This window comes from Macaca nemestrina, chromosome 15 (assembly GCF_043159975.1).
Source record: "Macaca nemestrina isolate mMacNem1 chromosome 15, mMacNem.hap1, whole genome shotgun sequence".
Classification (NCBI taxonomy): domain Eukaryota; kingdom Metazoa; phylum Chordata; class Mammalia; order Primates; family Cercopithecidae; genus Macaca; species Macaca nemestrina.
This window is the reverse complement of record NC_092139.1, coordinates 11,640,952-11,659,696: the sequence shown is the minus strand read 5'-3', so window position 1 is coordinate 11,659,696 and position 18,745 is coordinate 11,640,952. Positions and strand designations below refer to the sequence as shown.

The 18,745-nt window shown below is 40.7% G+C and overlaps 1 protein-coding gene across 3 annotated transcripts in view; it reads left to right on the top strand.

Moving 5' to 3' along the window:
* Window positions 1-18,745, top strand: part of LOC105470656 (teashirt zinc finger homeobox 2) — a 503,687-nt gene that overhangs the window by 147,736 nt on the left and 337,206 nt on the right. The gene's annotated exons all lie outside the window — the stretch shown is intronic.

Genomic DNA, 18,745 nt, shown 5'->3' with positions numbered 1-18,745 from the left:
TGTTTAATGTGGCTGCTAGAAAATGTTTGTCACACATGGGGCTCGCTTTATATTTCCATTGAGCAGCACAGGTCTTGGGGCTTCGTAAAGCTTTATTTCTTCCCTTCTGCATCACAGAAAACCTCACAGAATAGTCTTCTAGCTAACGTGGATGTCCACTGAATATCTTCTCATAATAAGGAAGATATAGCCAAGAGTCTCTAAATCTAATATTCAGCATTTCTGTTTGAGGCACCTATGTTTGGTTTTGTTTTTAATAAGGACCTCTAATTATGGATTCCTCTTTATATTTTCCTCTGGTATTGAAAGGATCACAAACATACAATTTCCCTCCCACATCCCATCTAGATAATTGGAGTTTGATTCAGCACTGTTTCCATCCACCACGGATACAATTCTCATTTCATGATTCCTTTCTTTCCCTTCTCTGCGTGGAATGAGCCTGAATATAAATCCGTAGATTCCAAAGTGAAAAGGCAAAGAAGTATAAATGGTTTGAAGTGCGTCTCTTTTCAAGTAATTTTTTCACCTAACCTAGTAAGATGTCACTCCACAGAGATTTCACAGTACAGCCACGCTACAAAGTATGATAATCGTTCAAAACATAATTGAAAGATTTCAAAAGTTGAACTGGAAGCATTTTTGTCAGAGTTTATTGCAACTATTTTGTATCTTTAAAAAAAAAGTTTATGAAAGTTCTGTGACAAGGAGATAAATTATGGAACCGTAAGAACGGGGAAATAAATGCATTCTGGAGACTGACAAACAGGGCAAATGACGAGAACATATAATTTTAGAACACAAAAAGTAACTAAATTTGAAAAATTGCATTAGTGTATCATTTTCTGTATATGAGCCATTAGAGGGAAAAAGTGGAAATTACACCCTGTAACAAAGTAAAAATGTTTTCAGTGTTTAAAGGTAATTTTGTAATACTGCTACTATTACTTAAACTCTTACCTCTTATAAAAATCCAAAGACAGGACCCCTGGTGATATTACCTGTGTCTTAGGCAAAGAGCAACAATTTGAATTCCATTCAAACACATTTGTATTTTGCCAAGTGCTATCAAGCCCTGAGTTGCATAATTTGCCATATAAGTGAAATAGATACTTTTCCTCTGCACATTTATCACTCTCCTGTGGGCTTCATTACTGACAATCAAATCATAGAAGATGTACAAAATTGTCATGATGCACTTATTTTCTCATGATATTCGATACAAATAGTTCTTCTTTACAAATGGCCTCTTTTTTTTTCTCTTTGCCACAACATTTTTGCTGTCTTTTCAGACTCTTAGGAAAGTTCCAGTGATAGACTTTTATTCCCAGCAAATATGTAGGCCTCCCTGTAAAACAAATATTTCTATTTGGGGAAAAATTAAAAATGCTTCAGACAGACAAAATCAGTGTTGTTTACAAGTAGTTCTTCTACTGTTTCTCCATATGTGTGTCTGTGTGTGCATGCCTAACATGTGAAGGTATTTGTGAAGACAATAGATTCTGCCTCAAATCATCTTCCTTTAGAGCTCATACATGTCTCATTACTAAATAATCTTAAGGATTAAATTTAGGGTTACAATATCTAATACCCCAAATCTAGAAAATCTAGGAAAAAAAAAGTAAACGAGGCAGTAGGCAATAAATGTATAGCCTTCATTGCCTCGCTTTTATTTTTCTACTTTTCAGAGGATTATGAGTACAAATAAGTTTCAGTCTACTCTGAACAACGATGGCAGGCAGTTGACACTGCACCTGTAATTGGGAAGACTGCAGGGAGCAGTGGGGACTGTGATAAACTGAAGACGCATTGCTTCTAGACGGAGGAACTGCTGTCAACTCCTGTTTTGGGTTGCTATGTGGGATGCTATGTTTCCCCCCTTTATTTCTTTTCAAGAGAAGCCAAAAATCTGAATGTCTTTCATTGAGAGACAGACATTTTCTGATTTTTAAAAGTTGATAATGTCTTTACAAGTGTATAAGCACCAAACAAGCCAAAGAAAACACATTTTCCAGCGAGATACAGCCTGAAGACTGCCAGGGTATGGCTTTTGTGGAAGAGACTTCTCTAAGTTTCTCGGGGAAGTCAAGGTCATTATACAAGAGTAGTGGTGTAGGTCCTGAGTCTTGTTGTCCCTCTTCTCTCCCTCCCAGCAAGGGATCTGTTGGAAATGAGATTGTCTATTGATAGATGTTGCTTAAAATGTCATCTACGTTAGCTGCAAATATTCCACTTTTCTTACCAATATAGGTGGTATTTGAATGTTAAAAATAGTGATTTCTGGCTGGGCATGGTGGTTTATGCCTGTAATTCCAGCACTTTGGGAGGCCGAAGTGGGCAGATGGGTTGAGCTCAGTAGTTCAGGACTAGGCTGGGCAACATGGAGAAACTGTCTCTACTAAAAATACAAAAAATTAGCCAGGTGTGATGGATGCGCCTTTGGTCCCAGCTACTTAGGAGGCTAAGGTGGGAGGGTCGATTGAGCCCAGCAGGCAGAGGTTGTGGTGAGCCAAGATCACGCCACTTCACTCCAGCCTGGGTGACAGAGTGAGACCCCATCTACAAAAAGAAAGAAAGAAAGAGAGAGAGAGAGAGAGAGAACACAACAGCAACAGTGATTTCCTCTATCATCAACAACCATCACAACATTATCGTCATCAACATCATGAGTAGTAGCATCTAGTTGAATATGTTTCAGGACAAAAAATGAAAGATCTACAAATAAGACCACTTTTATTTTCTAGACTTCAAGTTAATTTCTGTTTCTAGCAGGGCAAACAGAAGGCTTTAATTTTAATCTTTTACGGGCTCTTCTTTCCCTAAAGTTGAGCCAGGGATCTAGAAAGGACTCCAGCACACGGTGTTTGGAGGGAAGAGGGGGCAGCTCTCTGGAAGGATGGACAGCCTGTTGGGTTACAGGGACACACTCATCACACCAGTCAGGATGCTCTCTCTGGCATCTGGGCCGTGCTTAGAGGACGGATATTTTTCAGCAAGGCTGCCTCTGGTGTCATGGCGGCCTAGACGCAGCAAAGGTATTGAATCCCTGGGATGCTGACTTCCATTCGCTGCGCAGTTTCTCCTCCTCCCACCTCTCCTCCTCCCAGCCAAAGTGGACTCTCTTTTCCATCTGGAATTGGTGGGGGACAGGGCATGAGGAAGACCTACTCTCAACCCCCACTTCTGATTAAATACGTTTTCTTTTATTTCTGTTCCAAATTCTCTAAGCTTCCCTAGAGATTTAAACTCTTGGAAATAAAAACCAGGGGGAGGTACTGGGTATTTCCGCTTTCTACTCTGCCACTTCCCTTCCCAGACATAAGAAACACCACCCATAACTACATGGATGGGTTGGAGACAAAACACAGATTAAATTACAGACGTATCTCCTTACAGTCACCAATCTGGCTTCTCCAGCCACGTCTACACCCGCTCTGTGCTGGATCTCACTAGGTATTGTCTCTATTTTTCAAAGCAACTTGTATGAAGTAAATATTCTCATCCGTGTCAGTTATCTATTGACAGTGCTCCATAACCAAAACCTCCAAATCTCAGTGCCATAAACTTTAACAGTGTTTTAGCTCGCCAGTCTGTGAAGTACAGGTGACCCGGGCTAGAGCTGGGCTGATCTCAGTTAGTCCTCTTCGTAAATCTGTGATCAGCTTCCATGAGGGAGTACAGCCTCTGCCTATCTGCACTGGGCTCACTGACATGTTTAGGGGATTGACTAGTGGTTGGATGATCTAGGACAGCCTCAACTATGATGGCTGGGACACCTTGGTCCCATACCACACCTCTGTAATTGTGGAGCAGGCTAACCTAGGCATTTTCTTCTTATAGCAATGGCTGAGGGAAAAAACATGAACAAGTCCATCCAAGTAAGCATTTTTCAAGTTTTTGTTTGCATCACACTTGCTAATATCCCAGTAGACAACATGGCACAGTCAAACCTACAGTCAGAGGAGGGAGACACGAGTAAGTTAGCTAGCAAAGGGCATAGATAGAGAGAGAACTGAAGTACTGGGTCCCATAAAACAAGCACTACCCCATTTCCTGAATTATGGAACGGAAGCTGGAAGAATGAAACCATTTGTGTAGGGCCAGAGCCCGAAATGAAGGCGGCTGGGCTTTGAACCCATACATGCCTGCTTCCAAAACTGGACTCCTAAGCGCATGATTCTGCTGCCTTAACTTTTAAAAGGTGCTTATAAAAACAATTCTCCATGTTAATGCAGCATCTTCCAGGTCAAATGGAGTGCTGGGTGATTGCCTGCTTAATATGGTTGATAGAGAAAGCAAACTTCAAGCCAAAACACCCTAATTTCCCCTAAACATATGTAATCATCTTAATTTTCTCTTTTCCTCTGTTGACATAGCTTAGGGAAGACAACTCCTTTATAGCATCAGCCAGTGTTTCCCTGCGAAGCAGCATGCAGGGAAATAGGGTTGGCATTCTTCCCTTCTAAAAAATGCATTTCATGTAATCCCATTATCTTTCCTGAGCTGGTCCTTCACAACCCACTGGGAATCTCTGTTGCTTAACTGGACTCTTTTCCAATGGGTTTGAACCCCCCTGCATATCTGCAATCAGGCTTCTATTGGGCAATTTGGGACCCAGATTTAGTCCCAATCACTTGAATCCATTTGGAGGCCGAATTTCATTCCTAATGAACAAACTGCTCAAGCAGTGCTGATGCATCTGGAAGGACTAGGTCACTGACCAGTGCCTGGTTGGTTCCAGAGGGCAGTGTTGTCCTAATCCGAGAGACAGATCACATTTTTGAAGAGCTAAATGCAAACTTGGCATCAGGAGGAGCTCTCTCCATGCGTCGACATGACCAGGAATTGCCAACTTGGTTTTACGGATGATTAGACTCTTTAGAATCTGGCATGAAACCCTACTTATAGACTCAAATTATAACGATAGTGATCATATAGCAGCAAAAATTTTCTGAACCTTTGTCAGGTACCAGGACCTATACGAAATTCTTTCTTTGCATTTTATCTTTGCGACCATCCTACGATGTTGATGTCACTACATGCCCATTTTCCACCTGAAGACAGTGAGATTTAGGTGACTTCTTTCCCAGGGCCACACTGCCAGCCAGAAAGTGATAGACATGGCCAGGGAGTGGGCATAGCACATGATCGTTAGGAGGTTAGCAAACTTTGTCTGTAAAGGGCCAAATAGTGAATAATTTAGGCTTTGCGGACCATGCAACAACTCCTCAACTCTGCTGCTGTGGAGAGGAAGTAGCCATAGATAATTTGTAAGCAAATGGGTGTGACTCTGTGCCAATAAAACTTTACTTACAAAAGCAAGCAGTGACCTGGATTTGGCATCACTTTCGAGCTCTATGGCTTGGATGATTTACTCAGCCTCTCTTGGATCACAGTTTTGTCATCTCGAAAATGAAGATGGGCAGGGCATGGTGGCTCACGCCTGTAATCCCAGCACTTTGGGAGGCCAAGGCAGGCAGATCACAAGGTCAGGAGTTCGAGACCATCCTGCCTAACACAGTGAAACCCCATCTCTACTAAAAATACAAAACAATTAGCTGGGCATGGTGGCGGGCACCTGTAGTCCCAGCTACTTGGGAGGCTGAGGCAGGAGAATGGCGTGAACCTGGGAGGCAGAGCTTGCAGTGAGCCAAGATCACACCACCGCACTCCAGCCTGGGCGACAGAGTGAGACTCCGTCTCAAAAAAAGAAAAAGAGGATGATAATAATCATAATGCTTAATTTATAGGGTGGTTTTGAGGAGTAAATGACTGTTGCATAGAAAGTTCTTGTTTATATTATTACTAATGGTTTATATTATTGCTAATTATTACTAATTACAAAGAGATATTGTGAAAGGCTGCAGAGGAGAGAAGTCAACAGCAGATCCTCCCTGGGCATAAGTCTCACCTCTCCCAGTTACCCGCTGAGTGGCCCTACCTCTCTGAGCCTCAGTTTCCTTTTCTTGTAAAGAATAGTAAAAGGATGACTCTCACAGAATGATTATAAAAGTGAAGTAAATTTAATGCCTGTGAAGCTTTTAGAATAGTGCCTGGCACATGGCAAACACTTTCTGGGTGCTCGCTGTATTACTATTATTGAATAATCATGAATTGAGCCCAAATGGGCCTAGCTTCCAATCTCAGGCTCTTTCCCACCCTATGCTCCTGCAGGAGTTCTTAAGTATTTTATACTATCTGGCAACCCCCCGGTGATCTGCTGACACCGATGGACCCCTTTTCAGAATACCGTTTTTGAAAGCATAAAATATATAAAAGATTGCCCAAACATCTCATTATACAGGAATACAGTTACCAAAATATTTTTAAAAACACACACACAAATTTTGATGCAGTTATAGATGAGCTTCTTTATTAACACATTAGATAACGAAATCGGTCAGTGGGCTTAATAACTGCTACAATTTTGAAATAGAAATACATGTCCATGATATTTCAATATCTCTGCAACAACTTTAATGTGACATGCAGAGATCTCCGATTTGTATTGGTGCTAAAGTCACAGGCCCTATGACTTGGTGGCTACATTTATAATAGTAGGAATGCTAAATTTCACTTAAAGGTTGATAAAAATAAAACTCTGGATTTTTGTTTGTTTGTTGTTTTTTAAATGCGCATTTATGAAATTCCCAGATTCATGGGACTCTTGATGTCCATAGGCTCCCAGGCCAGGAGCCTCTGTGCCTACTACTGTGAAGAAGCCATTTTAAATGACAATAAACCTAAACAAGGCTAGTGCTCATCCACGTAAATACTTGCATGTAGATCTTTTGGTACACAGCCATCGATTAGATTTGGGAGAGTGATGTCCACAAAAAGAGCCAGGACTTCCTATGCCTGTGCGATCACAAAGCATTCATTCATGGGTATGTGAGTGAGAAATTAGGAACTGCCTTGTCCCCTAATTTGATGCCCTGCATGGGAAAAGATTGTCATTGGAACTAAGCCAACGAGAGGTAATAGAAACATGATACCAATGACCTCATCCAGGAAAAATAGCTATTGTCACAGGACAGAGATGCTGAGTATTTGTAGGTTTGGGGAGAAATATATTTGTTAGTGAAATGGAGCTTACTCTGGAGTGAGGAAAGGTGAATTATTTGTCAGATGACTAGAGGAGGTTTATGCAATATAGTATTATTGAGCGGAGCTATTAACAGAGTGAATTGCTATTGTGACATGCCATTAAATTGTTTTTAGTGTCCACAAAGGTATCATTCAGGAGCTGGCAGGGTTAGTAACAGAGTTGTATTTTTGGTGGACAGCAGTAGATCTTGAAACAAAATAGCATATTTTACAAAAAAGTAAAATATGACCAAAGCTGAAAGTCTATAGTCAGAGGTAGTCATTTGCAGCTACTTGACAAGCACCCCGAGGATCTGAACAAGGCTTTCTGGATCCACACTGTTGTAGCTCGTGGGGGCTGAAATCTGAGCAATCCATCAGGAAGAGGAAATGAAGGAAGTGAGAGGTAGAGAGAAATCTGAATCCTGGGCTCTTTCAAGGATGTTCTATCTGGTCCATGAATGTACCTCCAAAATTTAGCAGAGGGATTGGCTTAATAATTATTGGCTGAAGGAAGGAAAAAGGAAAAAGAAAAGAAGAAAAGGAAGAGAAAAAGAAAGAGGGAGGCAGGAAAAAGAGAGAGAGTGAATGAATTAGCCAACCAAACTATTGGTGGTATATTGATGGTATCTATAGATGCATGTGTGGGTTTGTGTGTGCCTGAAGATGTATTTATTCATTTGTTATTTTTCAATAAATATTTATTGAGTGTCCACTAAGTGTTCGGCACTGTGCCAGAAACTAAAAATGTGCTCAATGAGACAAAAAAGGACGAAGCTCTCAGATGACTTACATTTGAGTGAGGGATTCAGATAAACAAGGATCGAAATAAGCTTACTTCAAGATAGTGCTAATATTATAAAGAAAACAAACAAAAAATAAAAACATTGTAACAAGGGAGAGGGTAACTAGAAGGAAGCTATGGCTGGACATAGTGGCGCACGCCTACAATTGCAATGCTTTGGGAAGCCCAGGTGTGAGGATTGCTTGAGGCCAGGAGCTTGAGACCAGCCTAGGCAACGTATTGAGATCCTGTCTCCAAAAAAAAATTTTTTAATAGAAAGAAGGGGCTAGTTTGGGTAGGATGGAGGCCCTGAAGCTGAAACCTTGATGACAAGGAACCAACCATGGAAAGATCAGTGGAAACCGATGTTTGATTGACGGCGACCCACATGTCAGACAGGCACTCAGTTCTTTGCACCCATTATTTGATTTAATCTTTGCTGAAAACTGTGAGCAGAGTATTTAGAACAACTTCACAGATGACAATGAAGAAAGTGAGACTCAGAGAGACAAGATGACTTGCTCACAGTCAGAGGGCCAGGAAGAGGCAGAGGCATGATTTGAACCCTGATTTGCTGGATCCAAAGCCTCACAGATGAGCCAGGGCACCCCTTTGCCTCAAGACCAAGGGAAGCTCTTTATTCCTGTTCATGCTAACGAGGGGAGAAGAATTTGCTCTAAAGTCTCTGTCTTTCGATTTGCAAATGAGTGTTGTTTTTTTTTTTTTTTTTAATACCATGTTGTGGCTGTTTTCTGGCTGGTCACTTGGCTTTAATCCACAAACTTGTTGGTAATCCAGACAGTAGATTTCATCTTTAGGGTGATTCCTAAATGATACTAAAGAAAATGTACTTCTTTCCTATGTGATCAAAGAACTGAGTCATCTTCCTAAGTTAGATGGGGGTGGGGGAAAGGGACAGAGACTTAAAGAAAACAAATTCTTCCACTGAAGAGTCTCAACCCCATATGGGACATGTTTTCTCATAACTAAGCTCATATGGGCTGAGCCATGTGGACTGTTAGAAAAATAGAGCAATTTTAGTATCAACCAGCCACATCCTGCTCCATTTCTGCCTGGGTGCCTTGGTTTTATTGTTTGTTTGTTTTCTTGTTCAGTACCTGCTTCATCGGGGCCAGTGGATTTGGTGTTTCTTGTTGTTTTTTGGTTTTTGTTTATATTTTAAGATAGTAGATTGCCATAAAACATTGGTAGTGTGATGATAGATAGATAATTGCTTACCAAAGATATACAACTTAAACCACCAAGTACCATTATTATTACTGTTACCATTATTATCTTGGGTATCAATTCATTATATTATTTCTTTATGTCAATACTCAAAGAAATGAGCAGGAGCATTTTTTTATTTTTTTATTATTTATTTATTTATTTATTTATTTATTTATTTATTTATTTTTGAGATGGAGTCTCACTCTGTCACCCAGGCTGGAGTACAGTGGTGTAATCTCAGCTCACTGCAACCTCTGCCTCCCAGGTTCAAGTGATTCTTCTGCCTCAGCCTCCCAAGTAGCTGGAACTACAGGCACACGCCACCACACCAGGCTAATTTTTGTATTTTTAGTAGAGACGGGGTTTCACCATATTGGCCAAGCTGATCTTGAACTCCTGACCTCAGAATCCACCCCCCTCAGCCTCCCAAAGTGCTGGAATTACAGGCATGAGCCACTGCACCTGGCTGGGCAGAAGCACTTTCATATGCGCCAGGAGGAAGTCCAAATTCATAACCCCCTCTGTTGAGCACTTTGGTAAGATATCAAAGGCCCATGAAGTGAACAACAGCTGTGACCCCGTACTTACATATCTAGCAATCTAGTAGGAGAATCTCTGCACTAAGATAATTCTATCCAGTGAAACATTGGTAAAATAATGAAAAATTAGAAACAACAACAATGTCCAATAATAAGGAAATAATTATGTATTTTTGTCAGTAATATAAAAACATATTATTTTAGGGCAGTACTTCCCAAATTTTAGTTATTTGCACACCATTTTCACAATGTGCCATAGCTCTACTCTTTATTTATTATTTAATTTTTAAATTTTGTATGTACATGGTAGATACATATATGTATGGAGTATGTGTGATGTTTTGATCTAGGCATACAGGGATTGGTTACTTTTTTTAAAAATCGGGCAATGGATCATCACCTACCATTAAAAATTCATGTTTATAAAATGAAAGGTTCCCCACATATTAGGTAGGAGGAACAGCAGGCATCTTACAAAATAGTATGTACATTATAATCTGTACCATACTCTATCCATTTATAGTTATAATATATCAATACATGGATGTAACTATGGATAGATACTGTTGGGTAATATTATTACATTATTATGATACTATTTATCATAGGCAGTACTCTTCTTTACATTTTTCTATTACTTCCAGATTTTCCTTATGAAACATAACATCATCACCAGGAAAATATGCACACACACAATGAATGAAGGTCAGTGTTGAAGGTACAAGTCTGGCCATTAGTCTACGCAGAGTGGCTCTGCATGTCCTCTCCCCTCCCAGGCCTTGCTTAACCCTTGGTTGGAAGATCCACCCTTTTTCTGTGGCCAGCACTGGCTCCTGGCATCCTTCTGCTTGGCTTTAGGTTTTCAGCACAAATTCCTGATCTGATTCACCAGGTCCTACTTAATATGTATTACCAACCCTGTGTTGACAATTTCAGAAAAGCTCAGCGCTGCTTTTATACTCGTTTTCCTCTCGGAATGGTAGCCAGCAAAGGGTGTTCTTAGAGATGGGTGGTCCTGTGTCTTACTAATTCCCATAAAGGGAAGGGGAGTGGTAGAAGAAAAAATAAGTAGGAAACGAAAGTGTTTAGTTATGTGTGTTTGATAGTGGCTCAGTGGGTTTGCATATTATGATAGTTATCAATTCCTTAGCACTAGATGCTGGGAATCTAAATCTATGTAAGACTCAAGAAGTGGTTGTGTGTCTTGCATGTGAACTGTATCTCAGAGCTAAAATTAAAAAAAGAAAAAGAAAAAGAAAAAAGAAACAGTCATGGGAGCAAGGGAGAGCAAAAGCCAAAGGTGAGTTTTATTTGTTGTTGTTATTTAAAGTAACTGGATCGGCCAGGCGCGGTGGCTCACACCTGTAATCCTAGCACTTTAGGGGGACCAAGGTGTGCAAATCACTTGAGGCCAGGAGTTCAAGACAAGCCTGGCCAACATAGCGAAACCCCATCTCTACTAAAAATACAAAAAGTTTGCCAGGCGTGGTGGCGCGAGCCTGTAGTCGTAGCTACTCAGGAGGTTGAGGCATGAGAATTGCTAGAGCCCGGAAGGTGGAGGTTGCAGTGAGCTGAGATTGCTCCATTGCATTCCAGCCTGGGTGACAGAGCAAGACTCCATCTCAAAAAATATGTGTGTGAATAATAAATAAATAAATAAAATAAAGTCACAGGGCCGACTGATTTCAGAGGAATGTGTATGTTGAAGGGCAGTGTGGTTAGCAGAGAAGATCTCAGGTGCTGGATTCAGAGTTGCCTGGGTTCAGACCCAGGCCCTGAATTTATCGGCTTTGCTACCTGGAACAGAGACAGTCCTATTTAGCAATTAATACGGGTATCCAGCAACCAGACACCCAAGTTCCAATCCCAGCTTAGCAATTTCTACGTGTGCCATTGTAGGCAAGTCACTTAAAGTCTCTGAGCTCCACTTCTGTGCATGCAAAATGAGTGAAATGCTATTTCTTTTTCAGAATCAGAAATATATTATTAAGCCTCTGACACAGGGATGATACATAAAATGGTGACTAATATTATCACTTTCAGTGATGATGATTTCATTTTATGTATGCGTCTTGCAAAAAGTAAGAAAAATAAGAATATGAGGAAGAGGGAAAGATAAATCAGATTAGGTTGTTTATAATGATTTCATCAAATGGAGAACTCCTGAATGTTTTGTTATGTGTTTTGTTTTTTTGTGAAACACACAAGAAAGTCACCAGGACATCTGTGGAGGCATGTGTGTGCTCCCCTCCATATTAGATTACATGTTTTAGGACAATGAATCAGTGAAAGAAAAGTAATAAATAATGCATGCTGACAATGTGATCATGTTTATTAAGAAGCAACAGCCTTGTCATCTTCATTTTCTTCTTCAGTGATTCTCTTCTCTAAGGGTTTTCTCTGCAGGGACTCCCTGCAATCTAGCTGGAGGCCATTCTCTAATTCCTGTTTGCAGAAATACCTGCTTTGCAAAAAAAAATAAGTTAAAAGCTGAACACCTGGGTCCTCTGATGAGTCTCCCATCAAATGCAGCCCATCATTAGAGGTCGCATCTCAGTTTTGAACATCAGGGAGAAACGAGTGTCCCCACTCCACGCCTCCTGCATGTTGGTGCCTTCCCACCCTCTGTTCTTGCTCCTGTCTTTCTGCTGTGAGTTTTCTAAGAAGTATCTTTAGGCATCTAGATTTTGAAAAAGAAAAGAAAAAGCCAACTTTTCTTTTCCTAGAAATTTGCAGCTGCTAAAACCAGATGTTGACATTAGTGCCTTGTGACATCCTAAGATTTTAATTGGGGTTGCATTTTAATCTGCTATTCTTCACTCATATGCACTTGAATGACCCTGAAAAAAAAAAAAAAAAGCCACACTAGCAATCCTAGTCTCTCAGATGCCTGGAGCAGAATTTTGCTCTGTAGAATTGAAGAGTGTTGCATATTGAGAAAAAGAGAGGGAGCGAGCCAGGTTGAGAAAGTGGGAATGGTGAAGGAGAGTACAGGGAAAGGGAGAGGAAGAGAGAAGGAAGAACTTGCAGGTGGCAGCTAGGAGCACCCTGGCTGGAGTGGAAGGAACCTCACATGTGCCTCAGCCTCAGCCTTGTATCACCTCTTTGAAAATGTAATGATCAATCTGACCCAGGCAGTAACTGTTCAGACATACCCTTTCCTCAAACGTCTTGCTGTCGGTGTCCTAGGTTCTGAAAGAAGGTTCTATCTTTTGAGAACAGAGCGAGCTTAGGATTTCAGTCAAGGGTCAGCTTATATGTCTCTAAATACCCTTGAATCCCCTGCTACCACTCAGTTTTCTCATTATTCTTTCTGCCCCCACCCCCCGCCTTGTTTTTGTTTGTTTGTTTTTTTGGGTTTTTTTTTTGTTTGTTTGTTTGTTTTTGAGATAGTCTCACTCTGTCGCCCAGGCTGGATTGCAGTGGCACCATCTCAGCTCACTGCAACCTCAGCCTCCAGGTTCAAGCAATTCTCCTGCCTCACCCTCCTGACCTGGCTTATTTTTGTATTTTTAGTAGAGACGGGGTTTCCCTGTATTGGCCAGGCTGGTCTCGAACTCCTGGCCTCAGGTGATCTGCCTGCCTCGGCCTCCCAAAGTGCTGTGATTACAAGTGTGAGCTATGACACCCAACCCTGCCCGTAATTTGTATTGTCCTCAAATAAAAAGCTAATCTTAGAAAACCACAGAGGTCTCCCTCTCTCTCCATTCTCCTTCCTAGTATTACACCATCTCTTCATCCCAAGACCTGCATCATCTTGCTGAAGGTGTGTGTACTGTGATACTTTATTGTTGAGTGCCAAACCCATTGTGCTTAAAATACTCACTAAATAGTCAATTACCTGTGTACAGAATCCATGTTTAATTAGCTTGTTCTGACATAAAATATCAAGATTTTATGTTCCCCGGCTTACCTCTGACATTCATTTTTAAATTAATGTTTTGTCTTCTTGCTTCCTTCATACCCTCTCTTCCAGCCTTCCTCTCTTACTCTTTCTACCATTTTCTATCTTTCACGATGCATATCTCTCCGCTCTTTCTCCTTCTTTTCTCTCCCTGCTAGCATTAGATTAAGTTACAAAAGCAGTAGTATCTGTGTTTTTAATATTATTCATTGCATGGCTTTCCTGACCTTCCTTTTCCCTCCAGGGTGGTAATGCAGCCCCTGAATTCCTTGACGGGTGGCCACGCTTTGACACCTTAGACTCTAACTTGCTCACCTTCTTCCAACTGTCTTCAGTTCGTTCCATTTTGACCACTGCCATCGTTGGCTTCTACATGATCCCTATTTGTGTCTCAACTTGGTCCCTTCAGCCAGGAGCGCTGAGCTGCCTGTTGCTTGCCTCTGATGTGCCTCCATTTTCTGTAATTAAATCTCAGCTTTCCCACAGCTTAGCAGCTACATGACAGACACAAGGATAAAGCACCCAGTTCGAGCCAGCTCCAGCATCTCTCTGCTTGTATCCATTCCTCGTGGTCTGCCACTTTGGTAGGCATCGTGTTGCCCCAGAGGTGGCACATATGCATGCCATGCGGAAAACACAACACTGACTTCTGTTCAAAGAAAATCAAACCGCCAGAGAGTGAGGTCATGCAAGCGGGCAGGTCGTCACATTCTCAACAGGGAGCTTTGCTGGGTAATTTCTACTTAAAAATACATATATTTACATTTTTATTTATGTTTAGCTCTATGTATATTCAGTGTTCCAAGAAAAACTAATAAAAATCAACTAAACATCTAGCCATTCCAGTGAATTCTATCGCATTGCCAAATATAGTATTGGGAACATTGTCCTAATGCTGTCGTCTCCGTGGTATCAAAAGCCAGTATCACTCTGTGTTCTTGATTTTTTCTTATCGACATTCCTGACACTGGCTTTGCGGTGTGTTCAGCACCAAAAGGTCTGTTTTGCCTAACCCTTTGACCAATAGAACAAATAGATTGGAACAATCTGTCCTTGTAAGGGTTCTTTATAAAAATGTTGTCCTTGCATTCTTTGATAGATTTTTTGCCATTTTTTCTGGAAAAAAAAAAAAATAGGCCACGTTTCATGAGCAAGACCTTGATACTATCTGGAGGCAGATAGACACAAAAGTACTTTGAAAAATTAAAGGCATTCTACTCATTCTATTCTCTAAACAGTTAAAGGTATCCTACTTCCCCCATGAGTCTCAATTTCCTCACTTATAAAGTGGGCACAACTCAGTGGGCCAGACCAATAGCAACCTCTGTGAGATAACCCATAAAGAAGTGCTCTGAAAACCCCCGAATGTTCTAACAATGAAAACACTGTGCTCCATCTTCGTTTCTATCTGGAAAATAGAGCAAATTATTATATTTTCTTTGAAGCTGTCTACAAGAAGTGTTTGGCTGGATTAGCCAGTTAATGTTAGCAAACTGTGTTGAGATATTAAATTGAAACGTTTTATAAAAAAGAAAGCAATATATGTTTTTTTCTGACACTGTAGAATGTTTAGTGTTCATTTAACTGGGAGCATGGCACACCTCAATATAAATTTCCTCATCATTTGACACTTTTTATTGTCTCTGCTTACCATCTGAAATATGGAAGCTGGGCATTTGGAAAGAGGGGAGTTTGTGTATCTCAGGATTTTGACTTGTCGGTGTCTTCCGAAGGAGATGCATCCTCTACGTATTACACAGCAACTTGCTTTGCTCACTTAACGATATAGCATGGACACTCTTACAGTTCAGCAGCTACAGAGCTACATGGCCAACTATGTTTTTACGCACACACACGTTACATAATTTTACATAATTATGATCACATTATATGATATTTGCTGCTTTTATATTTTGTTGGTCATCTTCTCCCTTTCACTGACCCTCTCACTGTTGGTCCCATCCCATATCCACTGCACTCCTCTATCCCACCCCATCCCATAACCCAAGTCAACAACTTGAAGAGACATTCACACTTTATGCCATAGGAAAATGACCTGTTTGTGACATTTATACTCCTTTTCTCTCTCCCTGACATCTCTCCCTGACATCTCTCCCCTGACAAAGAAACACACACACACATGCACATGCAGACACACACACACACACACAAGGGGTGTGGCACTGCCTTTTTAGTTTTTAATCTATGTTTGTGAAAATGGCAAGCATCCTCTAAGAATGAACACCTAACCTCAAATTTGTGTCTGGTTGCTTTTTGTCTTATTTTTAAAATTATCATATGGTAAAATTGACTTTCTCCTGTGATCTACACTTTTATGAACTTCCATTCATGTACAGATTTGTGTTATGACCACAACAGTGAGGACCCAGAAGAGCTCCATCCCCCTCCAGAAAACACTCTCCTGCTTCCCTCTCCAGTCACACCCTCCCCCTACCCTATTCCCTGTCAACCTTTAATTTGTTCTCCATCTCCATCGTTTTGTCTTTTAGTAATGTATATAGATAGAAACCCGCAGTAATTAACCTTTGGGGACTGGCTTCTTTCATGTAGCATAAGGCCTTTGTGATCTGTACGAGTTGCTGCATGCATCTGCCGATTACTCCTTTGCATTGCAGAGGAATGTTCTGCTGTATGGATGCACTGCCATTTGTTGATAAGTTCTCCCAAGAGTGGAGATTTCCTATGGTGCTGGTTAAGTATGTGTGTTTATTTTATTTTATTTTATTTCATTTCATTTCATTTCATTTTAAGACAGGTTCTTGCTCTATCACCCAGGCTGGAGTACAGTGGTGCAACCATAGTTCACTGCATCCTTGACCTCCCAGGCTCAAGGATGCTCCCACTTCAGCCTCCAGAACTGAGACTGGAACTACAGGTGTGCACCACCATGCCCAGCTAATTTTTTACTTTTTGTAGAAATAGGGTCTCCCTATGTTGTCCAGGCTGGTCTCAAACTCCTGGGCCCAAATGATCCTCTGACCTCAGCCTCCCAAAGCACTGTGATTACAGGCATGAGCCACCACACCCAGACAATATGTTTGTTTTTATTATTCCATTTCTAGTAGTTCAGTTTTAGGTAGTGTATTAGTGTGTTTTCTGTGGCTTATAACAGAATATCTAAAAGTCGTCAATTTATAGAGAAAAAAAAGTATTTATTATAATTACAGAAGCTGAGAAGTCCAAGGTTGAGGGGCTGCATCTGGTGAGGGCCTTCCTGCTGGTGGGGACACTCCACAGAGTCCCAAGGGAGCATAGGGCATCACACTGTGAGAAAGCTGTGTTAAGGTGCCATGCACAAGTCTCTCTTCCTCCTATAAAGCCACTAGTTCCACTCCCATGTAAACCCATTCATTCATTAACCCTTTAATGCATGAATGGATTCATCACCTCTTCAATGCCCCACCTCTCAATACTGCCAGGCAGGGGACAACATTCAAACTATAGCAAGTAGAGAGTGTATATTGGTGCATACATTTACCAAATTAAAACATGGAGAAAACCAAGGGATGGAAGAGCTAATTGTTGATGGAACTTAAAATTAATTTGAGCTTAAATGACAGATGGACTACTGGGAATAATAACTCCTTCCACCATGTACTGGCTACTTGCTGTATGTCAGGCACTGTGCTGAACACTGTATTTCAATATTTTATTAACTCTCTTAAAGCCCACTTCAGTAGACACTCTTAATTCTGTTTTATGGAAGAGGAAACTGTAACATCAAAGTAGTTAGAGGAAAGTATCCAATCCTCCCTCCCAAACACTGGAACTTTCCAGCAGTTTGTGCTTCTCTTGGCTTGAGTTAAGAGTTTCAAGTCTCTTTTCACTCAGTAGTTTAGATAAACTTGATATTATAGTTTCCTTTCATTCCTCTAAGTGATGCAAATTGCTTTACCCAAAGAAAGGCATCACATTACACCATTACAGGGAAAAAAAAATCTACTGAGGAAGAAGGGGAAAAGAGATGTTTGGATTTTTTTCCCCTTCATTTTTCTTTCTACCTGATTAAAATGACTGTTAGGATCCATTTTCCCCTTCTTTCTTAAGTGAAGATATTCCAATCTTACATACAGAAGCAAAATGAAGAAAAGAGATGATCGGTTATGTGGTTTAATGGATTGATATCGTCTAGATGATTCACAAAGCAGGGAGGATGGTGTGTCTGCCCTCCTCTGCCTTCCCCTGTGTGTGTGGGGATGGCGCTGGGGTTCTGAAAAATTAAAATACATGAAATGAACCAGTTACCTACTTCAATTTCCCACTGTAGTTATCCTGGTTTGCCTTTATCATTGAAAAATAACACTTCTGCAGCTAAAAATCTAAGAATTAGATTTACAAAATACTGAAAAAACTGCTAACAAATTTTTCTTCTATTAGCTATGTAGCATCCACAGCCGGGCAGACAGATGGATAAAATATTTGTGTTTCTTTTTTTTTTTTTTTTTCCCCATCCTAAACACTGTATATCAAGTAAATCGTTTTCCCCGGGAAGGATCTTGCTGTCTCCGTCACCAAGAATTCAGCTCCTGCAGGTTACATAACTGTGCGTTAGGCATTGAAGAGCTCAAGATTCCAGTGTTTCTGAATGACTGATATAAATGGAATCACTTTGTAAATGGCTGTCAGGAACTGCCCCTCCATTAAGGAGCCACATCTAACCCATCACAATTGCCTCCATCCCTCTCTCCCCCATCAAATCTGCTGCTAAATCCTGTTTGGTCTAACTCTGAAGTGGCCCTCAAATGAGTCCCTAACTCTCTTCAACCCCACAGCTGCTGCTTCATCCAGGACTTTGTCACCTTTCAGACGTATTTATATCATCGCCCTCTAGCTGGTCTCTGTGCATCTAGCCCCTCTAATCCCTTCTTCTTATTGGCAACAGGAGCATCTTTGTAAACCACAGCTCTGACCTGATCATGTAGTTCCAAAAATACTACAGATCCCAGGGCTCCAAACAATATTTCCAGAAGGGTAGTGGATAAGATGCTTTGGAGGAATACACAAATGAATACATTTTATTTGAATAGTTGTGGTATTTTTAGAGCTATCTTTTAAAAACAAATATAGTAAATACAATAAAGTATATTTTTAAGAGGGCTTCTTAAAAAAGAAATCCCCAAGTCCATAGCTAGACAGGGCAAAAATTGTGAAAGTGGTCCACAAATGACTGATGTTTGGAAA